This window comes from Rutidosis leptorrhynchoides, chromosome 4 (assembly GCF_046630445.1).
Source record: "Rutidosis leptorrhynchoides isolate AG116_Rl617_1_P2 chromosome 4, CSIRO_AGI_Rlap_v1, whole genome shotgun sequence".
NCBI lineage: Eukaryota > Viridiplantae > Streptophyta > Magnoliopsida > Asterales > Asteraceae > Rutidosis > Rutidosis leptorrhynchoides.
Genome location: NC_092336.1, coordinates 385,153,789 through 385,169,543, shown reverse-complemented (window position 1 = coordinate 385,169,543; position 15,755 = coordinate 385,153,789).

Genomic DNA, 15,755 nt, shown 5'->3' with positions numbered 1-15,755 from the left:
GTAGGAGAATGTTTGACGTGTTCTAAGGTCAAAGCTGAGCATCAGAAACCATCAGGTCTACTTCAACAACCCGAAATCCCGGAATGGAAATGGGAAAACATTACCATGGATTTCATCACTAAATTGCCAAGGACTGCAAGTGGTTTTGATACTATTTGGGTAATAGTTGATCGTCTCACCAAATCAGCACACTTCTTGCCAATAAGAGAAGATGACAAGATGGAGAAGTTAGCACGACTGTATTTGAAGGAAGTCATCTCCAGACATGGAATACCAATCTCTATTATCTCTGATAGGGATGGCAGATTTATTTCAAGATTCTGGCAGACATTACAGCAAGCATTAGGAACTCGTCTAGACATGAGTACTGCTTATCATCCACAAACTGATGGGCAGAGTGAAAGGACGATACAAACGCTTGAAGACATGCTACGAGCATGTGTTATTGATTTCGGAAACAGTTGGGATCGACATCTACCGTTAGCAGAATTTTCCTACAACAACAGCTACCATTCAAGCATTGAGATGGCGCCGTTTGAAGCACTTTATGGTAGAAAGTGCAGGTCTCCGATTTGTTGGAGTGAAGTGGGGGATAGACAGATTACGGGTCCGGAGATTATACAAGAAACTACCGAGAAGATCATCCAAATTCAACAACGGTTGAAAACCGCCCAAAGTCGACAAAAGAGCTACGCTGACATTAAAAGAAAAGATATAGAATTTGAAATTGGAGAGATGGTCATGCTTAAAGTTGCACCTTGGAAAGGCGTTGTTCGATTTGGTAAACGAGGGAAATTAAATCCAAGGTATATTGGACCATTCAAGATTATTGATCGTATCGGACCAGTAGCTTACCGACTAGAGTTACCTCAACAACTCGCGGCTGTACATAACACTTTCCACGTCTCGAATTTAAAGAAATGTTTTGCTAAAGAAGATCTCACTATTCCATTAGATGAAATCCAAATCAACGAAAAACTTCAATTCATCGAAGAACCCGTCGAAATAATGGATCGTGAGGTTAAAAGACTTAAGCAAAACAAGATACCAATTGTTAAGGTTCGATGGAATGCTCGTAGAGGACCCGAGTTCACCTGGGAGCGTGAAGATCAGATGAAGAAGAAATACCCGCATCTATTTCCAGAAGATTCGTCAACACCTTCAACAGCTTAAAATTTCGGGACGAAATTTATTTAACGGGTAGGTACTGTAGTGACCCGAACTTTTCCATGTTTATATATATTAATTGAGATTGATATTTACATGATTAAATGTTTCCAACATGTTAAGCAATCAAGCTTGTTAAGACTTGATTAATTGAAATATGTTTCATATAGACAATTGACCACCCAAGTTGACCGGTGATTCACGAACGTTAAAACTTGTAAAAACTATATGATGACATATATATGGATATATATATAGTTAACATGATACTATGATAAGTAAACATATCATTAAGTATATTAACAATGAACTACATATGTAAAAACAAGACTACTAACTTAATGATTTTTAAACGAGACATATATGTAACGATTATCGTTGTAAAGACATTTAATGTATATATATCATATTAAGAGATATTCATACATGATAATATTATGATAATATAATAATTTAAAATCTCATTTGATATTATAAACATTGGGTTAACAACATTTAACAAGATCGTTAACCTAAAGGTTTCAAAACAACACTTACATGTAACGACTAACGATGACTTAACGACTCAGTTAAAATGTATATACATGTAGTGTTTTAATATGTATTTATACACTTTTGAAAGACTTCAATACACTTATCAAAATACTTCTACTTAACAAAAATGCTTACAATTACATCCTCGTTCAGTTTCATCAACAATTCTACTCGTATGCACCCGTATTCGTACTCGTACAATACACAGCTTTTAGATGTATGTACTATTGGTATATACACTCCAATGATCAGCTCTTAGCAGCCCATGTGAGTCACCTAACACATGTGGGAACCATCATTTGGCAACTAGCATGAAATATCTCATAAAATTACAAAAATATGAGTAATCATTCATGACTTATTTACATGAAAACAAAATTACATATCCTTTATATCTAATCCATACACCAACGACCAAAAACACCTACAAACACTTTCATTCTTCAATTTTCTTCATCTAATTGATCTCTCTCAAGTTCTATCTTCAAGTTCTAAGTGTTCTTCATAAATTCTAAAAGTTCTAGTTTCATAAAATCAAGAATACTTTCAAGTTTGCTAGCTCACTTCCAATCTTGTAAGGTGATCATCCAACCTCAAGAAATCTTTGTTTCTTACAGTAGGTTATCATTCTAATACAAGGTAATAATCATATTCAAACTTTGGTTCAATTTCTATAATTATAACAATCTTATTTCAAGTGATGATCTTACTTGAACTTGTTTTCGTGTCATGATTCTGCTTCAAGAACTTCGAGCCATCCAAGGATCCATTGAAGCTAGATCCATTTTTCTCTTTTCTAGTAGGTTTATCCAAGGAACTTAAGGTAGTAATGATGTTCATAACATCATTCGATTCATACATATAAAGCTATCTTATTCGAAGGTTTAAACTTGTAATCACTAGAACATAGTTTAGTTAATTCTAAACTTGTTCGCAAACAAAAGTTAATCCTTCTAACTTGACTTTTAAAATCAACTAAACACATGTTCTATATCTATATGATATGCTAACTTAATGATTTAAAACCTGGAAACACGAAAAACACCGTAAAACCGGATTTACGCCGTCGTAGTAACACCGCGGGCTGTTTTGGGTTAGTTAATTAAAAACTATGATAAACTTTGATTTTAAAGTTGTTATTCTGAGAAAATGATTTTTATTATGAACATGAAACTATATCCAAAAATTATGATTAAACTCAAAGTGGAAGTATGTTTTCTAAAATGGTCATCTAGACGTCGTTCTTTCGACTGAAATGACTACCTTTACAAAAACGACTTGTAACTTATTTTTCCGACTATAAACCTATACTTTTCTGTTTAGATTCATAAAATAGAGTTCAATATGAAACCATAGCAATTTGATTCACTCAAAACGGATTTAAAATGAAGAAGTTATGGGTAAAACAAGATTGGATAATTTTTCTCATTTTAGCTACGTGAAAATTGGTAACAAATCTATTCCAACCATAACTTAATCAACTTGTATTGTATATTATGTAATATTGAGATACCATAGACACGTATACAATGTTTCGACCTATCATGTCGACACATCTATATATATTTCGGAACAACCATAGACACTCTATATGTGAATGTTGGAGTTAGCTATACAGGGTTGAGGTTGATTCCAAAATATATATAGTTTGAGTTGTGATCAATACTGAGATACGTATACACTGGGTCGTGGATTGATTCAAGATAATATTTATCGATTTATTTCTGTACATCTAACTGTGGACAACTAGTTGTAGGTTACTAACGAGGACAGCTGACTTAATAAACTTAAAACATCAAAATATATTAAAAGTGTTGTAAATATATTTTGAACATACTTTGATATATATGTATATATTGTTATAGGTTCGTGAATCAACCAGTGGCCAAGTCTTACTTCCCGACGAAGTAAAAATCTGTGAAAGTGAGTTATAGTCCCACTTTTAAAATCTAATATTTTTGGGATGAGAATACATGCAGGTTTTATAATTGATTTACAAAATAGACACAAGTACGTGAAACTACATTCTATGGTTGAATTATCGAAATCGAATATGCCCCTTTTTATTAAGTCTGGTAATCTAAGAATTAGGGAACAGACACCCTAATTGACGCGAATCCTAAAGATAGATCTATTGGGCTTAACAAACCCCATCCAAAGTACCGGATGCTTTAGTACTTCGAAATTTATATCATATCCGAAGGGTGTCCCAGAATGATGGGGATATTCTTATATATGCATCTTGTTAATGTCGGTTACCAGGTGTTCACCATATGAATGATTTTTATCTCTATGTATGGGATGTGTATTGAAATATGAAATCTTGTGGTCTATTGTTACGATTTGATATATATAGGTTAAACCTATAACTCACCAACATTTTTTGTTGACGTTTAAAGCATGTTTATTCTCAGGTGAATATTAAGAGCTTCCGCTGTTGCATACTAAAATAAGGACAAGATTTGGAGTCCATGTTTGTATGATATTGTGTAAAAACTGCATTCAAGAAACTGATTTCGATGTAACATATTTGTATTGTAAACCATTATGTAATGGTCGTGTGTAAACAGGATATTTTAGATTATCATTATTTGATAATCTACGTAAAGCTTTTTAAACCTTTATTTATGAAATAAAGGTTATGGTTTGTTTTAAAAATGAATGCAGTCTTTGAAAAACGTCTCATATAGAGGTCAAAACCTCGCAACGAAATCAATTAATATGGAACGTTTTTAATCAATAAGAACGGGACATTTCAAATTACTACTCAAATGTGATCAAGCAAGAGAAGATTCTATGATCTTATAGATATAGAATTTGGTTGTTGTAAACTTACTAATCAAAATCATTAATCTTGTGAGCTTACTTAGTGTAATGTATGTCATAGAATTGTCTTAGGATCATCATTGCAAAGTGTATAAGTCTTGTAACTTCAATTAGTAGAAGCATATGCTAGCTTAGTGATCTACTTCCTTAAAGGGACTTAGGAAGTTGATTAATCTTATTTGGATATTAATACTTATCCAAGGTGAAGACAAGTTGATCTAGGTTGGAGTTGATCTTTCAAAGGGATAGAAAGATTAGGTTTGTTGTCTACCAAAGAAGTTGAAGACTTGTAAATCGGATCTCCATCGGGTTTGGAGAAAAGTGCTTAGTGAAGCAAGAAATCCCGATTAATGTAATCGGGGAGTGGATTAAGGTGGATTAGTTAACATCCACCCGAACCACTATAAATCCTCGTGTCTATGTTCTTTACATTACTTTATTCATTATTTTGAACATATACACTACACACATCAAGTTTGAGTTGAATTGGTTGATCATAGTTAATCAAATTTGGTGATCAATCGAAAAATTGTTAAAAACGTATTAAGTAACTATTCACCCCCCTCTAGTTACTTACAGAATCGCGCACACCCACTACGCCGGCCAACGTAATAGAAGCCTTGCAAAAAATGGGCTTTGACATGTAAGAGTCGAACATTCAAAGTACTCAGGTGAGCTCGGGGTTGTATCAGACGACACCACTAACAGAACCGTGCCCAACCTCAACAGTTTATATCTCTCAGCAGATGCCTCTCAACGCAGCGTCAAACTCTGCGCCAAACACCCTAACACTTGAAGAGCTTGCCCAAAACCAAGCTAACTTGATTTACTCGTTAATGAAAGCTGCAGCAAATGATATGGTCAAAGAATTTGAGCAACCAGGGAAAGCGGAGCTCATGATTAGGAACTTGTTCGCGAGCATGAAGGGAGTCAACATTAAGCCAAACTTTGAGACTACACCCACTTCTGAAAAGTTTGCGTCTCACATACTTAACTACATTGCCCCTACCTTGCCCAAGATCCCGCTCATGTTAAGATACTACGATGGACTTTCAGATCCCGATGATTTCTTGCAGAAATATGAAGGAATTGCTCGCAATCAAATGTGGGCTGATGAAACCAAATGCACAGAATTTCCTCCCCTTCTCGAGGGAATAGCATGTCAATGGTTTAACAAGTTGCCCGCACAACTCATCATCTCTTATCATGATTTGAGAGAATGCTTCTTGCTTAATTTTCACAGCATGAGAGCATCCAGGAGGACTCATGTTGAATGTCATGATATCAAACAAGAACGTGGAGAACTTATGGGACAGTTTATCGATAGATATAGTCGAGAAGTCGCGCGCATTCCCAATTTAGCATAATCGCAGAATGTCTGCGGATTCATTCATGGAATCTGTAGAGAGCGCCACTTACAGTTATGGTAAAAGTTGCGAAAGAGACTGCCAGAAACATTGGCTGAAACTATCAGAGAAACGCACGAGCATTTGCGCACAGCTGAAGACACCATACGATATTCAGGGCATGGTAATTGTCATAACCCGTCCTTAACCATAAGAACGTGTTAGATAACGTATGATTTCATTGCAAGGTATTGACCTCTATATGCGACATTTTTAAAAGAGAAACTGCATATATTATACATTACAAACCATAACCATTATTTTTGTTACAAGCTTTAGACAATAAAAAGATGATTATCGTTTAGCGATAATCTTCGACTTACAAACTTTACAAATGATAATAACAACCCGATTTCTAGCATATTTTACCACACAAGTTCTTGGATATGCAGTCTTATTTTTGACACAAATATGCGTACGCAAGATCCTGCTCAAATTCAACATAATGCAGCGGAAGCTTTAGTAATCACCTGAGAATAGACATGTTTTAAAAGGTCAACATAAAGTTGGTGAGATATAGGTTTAATGCCGGCAGCAATATATATATATATATAGACCACAAGATTTCGTATATAAACAGTTTAATAAAAATATTCTAAGTGGTTGAGCACTTGGTAACCATACTTAACATTTAATCACGTCGCATATTCCCTTTATTATGAAATCTTACTACACCGTACCAAGTGTAGTCACGAAACGAAGTACTGTGCAACCGTTGAATACTGGTCGTCCAGTCCGGTTGGGGTTGTCAGGCCCGATAGATCTATCAACAGGATTCGCGTTTACAATACCGCTGTAAATATTAGTTACCAAGCTACAGGGAAGTATGCCAGTGGTACAACTCAACGTAGAATATATTTTTCAGTTACTTGTGTCCATAACGTAAAACATAAAATACATGTATTCTCATCCCGAAATATTTAGAGTTTAAAAGTGGGACTATATACTCACTTTCGTCTTGAAGATATATATATAATTTGACTTGGTCTCCGGTTGATATCACGAACCTATCCATATATAATATATCAATACCTTTTCTTTTTAAACAAACGTCACATATATATACTTGTTATACTTTTACTACTTTGAATAATTCCTTAGTCCGTAGTTAGCAGTTCGTTGTTAGTAATTCAATTTTAATGGTTCATTTTTAGATGTTTAATATACCCGCAATGAAATAAATAAAACCCCCAACGAAATAAATAAAACCCCATCGTATATGTATTGGTCGAGATTAATCTTGACCCACGGTACCGGTGTTGTCAAATGACGTGTTGCGTACAATCATGGGATCTTATGATTAATCTTCTCGTATTGTTTACGGGTGATCCTGAACCATATAAAATTAAATTATGAGTACATATATATAAAATATCATGTTATTTTAAAAAGATGTGATTTATTTAATTTTCTCCAATTATTTTCGTAGCTAAACTAGTCTTAGATATCCGATCTCGTTTTGGTCATAGTTTCTTCGTTACAACTCCGTTTTCGTTGATTCAACTTGCCACTTCCTTGGATCGAGTCCCTCTTTAAGACTATGAACTGTAAATACCTTAGTTTGTATTCGAAATCACATGTCATAGGTCAAACTTTAGTGAAACTTATGAAGTTAATCATTTTCCATCATGTAAACAACCTTAAATGATTATTTTTCTAAAAATACTTATACTTTGAGTTAAATCATGAAATTTTTATGTGTTATCATATTCATAGTAAAAATCATTTTTCCAGAAAATAAACCTCCAATTCAAAGTTTAAGATGGTTTTTAATTATCCAACCCAAAACAGCCCCCGGTTGCACTCCGACGTCGTAAAAACAGTTTTTAAGGTGTTCTTTGAAAAACCAAGTTATACCTTGTTAAATTAGCATATATTTAAGTTATATTACAGGTCTTGAAGTATTTTAAAAGTTAAGTTATAAGGATCTATTTAGTTTGCAAACAAGTTTGAAAACATTCAAACTATGTTCTTGTTGTTAAAATTTTATACCACAAAATAAGATAGCTATATATATATGAATCGAATAAGGTTATGAACAAAGTTACTACCTCAAGTTACTTGGACAAGATTGCTGTAAAAGAGGAGTAAGAACCTAGAACCAAAAGGGTGATGGAATTGGATGAAAGATTGGAAGTAAGTTTGTGTTCTTGGAAGGATTCTTGAAGTGTTGTTGTAAGAGTTTTCTTATGGTGATTAAGTAAGGTTTTTATGGCTAGATCTTCTTGGTAACTTGCTGGATTGTTATGGAGTTTAAGGTTCTTGAAAGAATGTGTGTTTTTAGCTAGAAAATGGAAGTTAAAATGAATCAAAATGATGATCCATGGTACTCTTATAAAAACGTGATTAAGGGGGGTATGATGACAAAATTTTTAGCTTGTAATCTTGTGTATTTGTCAAACAATCATACAAAAGCAATTACCTCTACCTTAGGGCAGTAACAAGGGCTAGTTAGGTGGTGATTTGATGTGTATATACCAATAGTAAATACGTATAGAAGTTAGGTATGATACGAGTACATATACTCTAGATATACATATAGAAATCTTTGAGAAAACGGAACGAGGATTCAAATATAGTTATCTTTTGTAAATATACTTATATTGTTTTATGTATTTAAGTCTTTAAAAGTGATTAAATACATTACTTATACGATATATGTATAAACATTATAGGTCATAAGTATTTAAGTCAAATAACGTTACGTATGGTTATCGTTTTGAAAACTTAAGTTAGTAGTTTCAAAATATACTTATAACTTATTGTTATTAATACAAAATGAGATATTAAAACATTCTTAGGTCATGTTAAATATGTATATATACATATATATACACAAACGTATAATTATCATATATTGTATAGTTCGTGATATCATCGGTCAAACTAGACGGTCAAACGTTGTGTAAAACTCTTTTCGAAAAACATAAGTCTCGACAATTTGGATTGCTTATCATGTTGGTATGGTTTAATTTATGTAAATATTAATCTTATAAGTATAGAATGATCTAAAAAGTGCGGGTCATTACAGTACCTACCCGTTAAATAAATTTCGTCCCGAAATTTTAAAATTGTACCTATTTTGCGTCATCGGGAAACAAGTGTGGATACTTTTGTTTCATTTGATCCTCTCGTTCCCAAGTAAACTCGGGACCCCTTCGAGCATTCCAACGAACCTTAATGATCGGTAGTTGCTCTGCTTGAGCCGTTTAACTTCACGATCCATGATTTCGATTGGTTCTTCGATGAATTGTAGTTTCTCGTCGACATGGATTTCTTCAAGAGGAATGGTGAGGTCTTCCTTTGCAAGACACTTCTTAAGGTTTGAGACGTGAAAGGTATTATGTACTCCGGCGAGTTGTTGTGGTAACTCGAGTCGATAAGCTACCGGTCCAATGCGTTCGATGATCTTGAACGGGCCTACATATCTTGGGTTCAGTTTACCCCTTTTTCCAAAACGTATCACACCTTTCCAAGGTGACACCTTTAGCATAACCATGTCACCGATCTGAAACTCTAATGGTTTCCTTCGGACATCGGCGTAGCTCTTTTGGCGACTACGGGCTGTTTTCAATCTCTCCTTGATTTGTACTATCTTCTCAGTCGTTTCGTGTATGATCTCGGAACCAGTTAAATGTCGATCTTCTACTTCATTCCAACAGATAGGAGATCTACACTTCCTTCCATACAATGCTTCGAATGGTGCAGCTTTAATGCTCGCATGATAACTATTATTATACGAGAATTCTGCTAACGGTAAATACTTATCCCATCCGTTTCCAAAATCGATCACACATGCCCTGAGCATGTCTTCAAGAGTCTGAATTGTTCTTTCACTCTGCCCGTCGGTTTGCGGATGATATGCGGTACTCATATCCAGACGAGTTCCTAGTGCCTCCTGTAGTGATTGCCAGAACTTTGAGGTAAATCTACTATCACGATCAGATATAATGGAAATAGGTATTCCATGCCTTGAAACTATTTCCTTTATATATAATCGTAATAATTTCTCCATTCTATCCATTTCCTTTATAGGAAAGAAATGTGCAGATTTGGTAAGACGATCAACAATTACCCAAATAGTGTCGTATCCCCAGGCAGTCTTTGGTAACTTCGTGATGAAATCCATGGTAATACCGTCCCATTTCCATTCTGGGATTTCTGGTTGTTGAAGTAATCCTGACGGCTTTTGGTGTTCTGCTTTGACTTTGGAACAAGTTAAACACTCCCCAACATATGTTGCAACGTCTGTCTTTAAATTAGGCCACCAATTATGCGTCTTAAGATCTTGATACATCTTTCCAACTCCAGGATGTATCGAGTATCTTGTCTTATGTGCCTCATTCAATATCAACTTCCTTAATCCACCCAACTTCGGTACCCAAATACGGTTTGCAAAATATCGAATTCCGTCTTCCCGTATAACGAGTTGCTTCTCATACTTCTTCATTATTTCATTTCTTATGTTTTCTTTATTGAGTGCTTCTTGTTGAACCTCTTTGATTTGTGAGTTGAGATTCATGCGAATTTTTATGTTCATTGCTCGAACTCGGATTGGTTCTCGTTCCTTTCTGCTTAGAGCATCGGCCACTACGTTCGCTTTCCCGGGATGATAGCGAATTTCACAATCATAGTCGTTTATTAACTCGACCCACCTACGTTGCCTCATGTTCAGCTATTTTTGATCGAAAATATGTTGAAGGCTTTTATGATCAGTAAACACAGTGCATTTAACCCCATACAAGTAGTGTCTCCACATCTTCAATGCAAACACAACTGCTCCCAATTCTAGATCATGCGTCGTATAATTCCGCTCGTGAATCTTCAATTGTCGGGATGCGTATGCAATAACTCTCTTCCGTTGCATAAGAACGCAACCAAAACCTTGTCGTGAAGCGTCACAATATATTTCAAAATCATCGTTCCCTTCTGGTAACGATAAAATAGGCGCCGTAGTTAACTCCTTCTTTAGTATTTGAAATGCGTTCTCCTGCTCAGAGGTCCATTCATATTTCTTCCCTTTTTGCGTTAACGCTGTCAACGGCTTAGCTATTCGGGAAAAATCTTGAATAAACCTTCTATAATAACCGGCTAAACCCAAAAATTGGCGTATCTGCATTGGTGTCTTAGGAGTCTCCCATTTTTCAATGGTTTCAATTTTTGCTGGATCAACCTGAATTCCTTTGCTACTAACAACGTGGCCAAGAAATTGCACTTCTTTCAACCAGAAAGCACATTTAGAAAATTTAGCATATAGCTGTTCTTTTCTCAACAACTTTAATATCAACCTTAAATGCTGCTCATGCTCTTGCTCACTCTTGGAATAGATAAGAATATCATCAATGAAAACGATAACAAACTTATCTAAATATGGACTACAAACTCGATTCATGAGGTCCATGAATACAGCTGGCGCATTCGTCAATCCAAACGGCATGACCAAAAATTCGTAATGACCGTAGCGTGTCCGAAAAGCAGTTTTCGGTATATCTTCTTCTTTGACACGTAATTGATGATAGCCCGATCTTAGGTCAATTTTCGAGTACACACATGATACTTGGAGTTGATCAAATAAGTCGTCAATTCTCGGTAGTGGATACCGATTCTTGATAGTTAACTTATTTAATTCACGATAATCTATACACATTCGGAAAGATCCGTCTTTCTTCTTGACGAATAAAATTGGAGCTCCCCACGGTGAAGTACTTGGTCGTATGAATCCACGATCCAGTAATTCTTTTAACTGACTCTGAAGTTCTTTTAACTCGGACGGTGCAAGTCTATATGGAGCACGGGCAACCGGTGCAGCTCCTGGTACAAGATCTATTTGAAATTCTACAGATCTAAATGGAGGTAATCCCGGCAACTCTTCCGGAAATACATCAGGAAAATCTCTTGCCACAGGCACGTCATTGATGCACTTCTCTTTTTCTTTCTTTTTGACTTTATTAACATGTGCTAAGATAGCATAGCACCCTTTCTTCAAGCACTTTTGAGCTTTCAAATAACTAATGAGTTTTAGCTTTGAGTTACCCTTCTCTCCATAAATCATTACTGGCGTTTTATTCCTACCAGGAATGCGAATTGCCTTCTTGGCGCACACAACTTCAGCTCCTATTTTGGACATCCAGTCCATGCCGACTATTACATCAAAACTTCCTAATTCTACGGGTATCAAATCAATCTTAAATGTTTCTCCGGCTAAATTTATTTTACAATCACGGCAAATTTTATCGGCTTTAATTAGTTTACCATTAGCTAACTCAATCATGTACTTAGCATCTAGAGGTAATGATGAACAATTCAATTTAGCGTGAAAGTCTCTACACACGTAACTTCTATCAGCACCAGTATCAAATATAATAGATGCGGATAAGTTATTAATGGTAAACGTACCCGTAACAAGCTCCGGGTCTTCACATGCCTCTCTAGCATTAATAACAAATGCTCTCCCATGTGCAGGTCCGATATTCTTCTCTGGATTCGGGCACTGGCTCTTATAGTGACCTTGTTTTCCACACCCAAAACAAGTAATGGTAGCCAAAGCAGTTCTATTTGCATTGGTGGCAAGTGTCTTGGTACCATTTGTATTTGTAACGAGAGCCCTACAATCTTCAGCAAGATGACCCTTTCGATTACATTTGTTGCATACCACATTACAGTAACCAGAGTGATGTTTGTGGCATCGGTTGCATAAAGGATTTTGTCCTTTATAACCAAAGCTTAAACCACTACCCGCACCTTGCGTGTTTTCTTGTTTCTTAAAAGATTGTTGTTGGTTACCTCGATCATAATTTCCATTCCACTTTCTTTTGTTACCTGATACCTTCACATCAGTATTGGATACTTTCTTATCCATGATGACCTGATCCATTAGCTTGTTTTCCATGGTTATAGCTTCATGAATTGTCTTAGGTTTCGATGCTGTAACATTTGCCTTGACCTTTTTGGGCAAACCATCTTTGTACATTTCAATCTTCCGTTCTTCGGTTGGAACCAATTCAGGACATAGCAAAACTAATTCCATGAATCGCTGATTGTAGTTGGTGATTTCAGTACCAATAACCTTCAGACTTCGTAACTCATCTTCCAACTTCCTAACCTCGTTCCTTGGACAATATTCGTTGATTAACATTGTTTTGAATTCTTCCCACGGAGTATCATAAGCTACATCTCCTCCTACAGCCTTCACATAATTTTTCCACCACGTGAGTGCACTATCTTGTAAAGTGCACGATGCATACTTGGTCATGTCCTTTTCAACACAACCACTGATTTTAAACACAGTCTCCATCTTTTCTATCCACCGGGTTAAACCGATTGGTCCTTCTGTTCCACTGAATGATGAGGGCTTGCAAGCTTGAAAAGTTTTGTAAGTGCACCCCACACGAGGATTTGGGTTAACTGCAGCACCTCTTGCAGCCTCGACCCATAACATTCTGTCGTTCACTCGCTGATTGATGAGTTCCTGGATTTCTTGTTCCGTCATTCGATTCAATCGCGCCATTTCCTAATGAAAGAAAATAATTATTCACATGGATTATTATAGATGTAGTGTGTATTTATAGTACATTATAGCTTGTTAATAATATGAACCAGGTATTATTATAAAAGCCTTTTCTTCTTATTAGCGTTTTATAATTATATCTAGGGTAGTACCTACCCGTTAATGTCCATACTTAATAGCTTAGTACAGAATCAATTACTACCATCTAAATAATACTTAACCATGGAAAATTATTGCATTTCACACTTCACTATTTTACATATGCTTATCTTACATCGAACATTAAGCAAACCACACTAATAATATTATACAAAACATTATATGATCCCATGGTTTAATACGGCAGCGCATCGTTTGGTCTATTTTCTAGGACGTTTAGGTTCAAAGAATCACTTAACGCTTATCCTGGCTGTCTGCCTATATTTTGGCTGTGGGACTAAAGAACTGGATGCCGGGATAGAACGAATAGGAATAGTGGGAATAGGGGTGGTAGTGTCTAGTGGAGTTGGTGCCACATCATCCTTACTAAACTCGGTATTTGAATTTTCTAATTCATTAGCCTTTCGTTTCTTTCCTAGTTCGAACTCGTCTTTTGTAATTTCCTGTATTTCTTCTTCGGGTTCACTTTCCTCCTCGGGTTCACTTTCCTCCTCGGGTTCACTTTCCTCCTCGGGTTCACTTTCCGGGTTCTCTATAGTCGGTTCATCCGGAATTTGTGAGTCTTCCCCAAAGATATTATTTTCGTCATCGGATAGGTTAATGACTGGAACACCATCTGAAGATTCTGGTTCGGAGTCGCTGAACGTGATGATAAGTTTTGAGCCCGACATCTATCACACAACAACTAACCCATTAGTACTACATAATACTTACATATAAATTTTAACCAACAATGATAAGCAATGGTTTTTAAATCAAACCCGGTCAAAGTCCAGACTTACTAATGTATCCTAACGACTTATCAGTTAGACACACTAATGCAAACCTGGTTCGCTAAGACCACCGCTCTGATACCACATGTCATAACCCGTCCTTAACCATAAGAACGTGTTAGATAACGTATGATTTCATTGCGAGGTATTGACCTCTATATGCGACATTTTTAAAAGAGAAACTGCATATATTATACATTACAAACCATAACCATTATTTTTGTTACAAGCTTTAGACAATAAAAAGATGATTATCGTTTAGCGATAATCTTCGACTTACAAACTTTACAAATGATAATAACAACCCGATTTCTAGCATATTTTACCACACAAGTTCTTGGATATGCAGTCTTATTTTTGACACAAATATGCGTACGCAAGATCCTGCTCAAATTCAACATAATGCAGCGGAAGCTTTAGTAATCACCTGAGAATAGACATGTTTTAAAAGGTCAACATAAAGTTGGTGAGATATAGGTTTAATGCCGGCAGCAATATATATATATATATAGACCACAAGATTTCGTATATAAACAGTTTAATAAAAATATTCTAAGTGGTTGAGCACTTGGTAACCATACTTAACATTTAATCACGTCGCATATTCCCTTTATTATGAAATCTTACTACACCGTACCAAGTGTAGTCACGAAACGAAGTACTGTGCAACCGTTGAATACTGGTCGTCCAGTCCGGTTGGGGTTGTCAGGCCCGATAGATCTATCAACAGGATTCGCGTTTACAATACCGCTGTAAATATTAGTTACCAAGCTACAGGGAAGTATGCCAGTGGTACAACTCAACGTAGAATATATTTTTCAGTTACTTGTGTCCATAACGTAAAACATAAAATACATGTATTCTCATCCCGAAATATTTAGAGTTTAAAAGTGGGACTATATACTCACTTTCGTCTTGAAGATATATATATAATTTGACTTGGTCTCCGGTTGATATCACGAACCTATCCATATATAATATATCAATACCTTTTCTTTTTAAACAAACGTCACATATATATACTTGTTATACTTTTAATACTTTGAATAATTCCTTAGTCCGTAGTTAGCAGTTCGTTGTTAGTAATTCAATTTTAATGGTTCATTTTTAGATGTTTAATATACCCGCAATGAAATAAATAAAACCCCCAACGAAATAAATAAAACCCCATCGTATATGTATTGGTCGAGATTAATCTTGACCCACGGTACCGGTGTTGTCAAATGACGTGTTGCGTACAATCATGGGATCTTATGATTAATCTTCTCGTATTGTTTACGGGTGATCCTGAACCATATAAAATTAAATTATGAGTACATATATATAAAATATCATGTTATTTTAAAAAGATGTGATTTATTTAATTTTCTCCAATTATTTTCG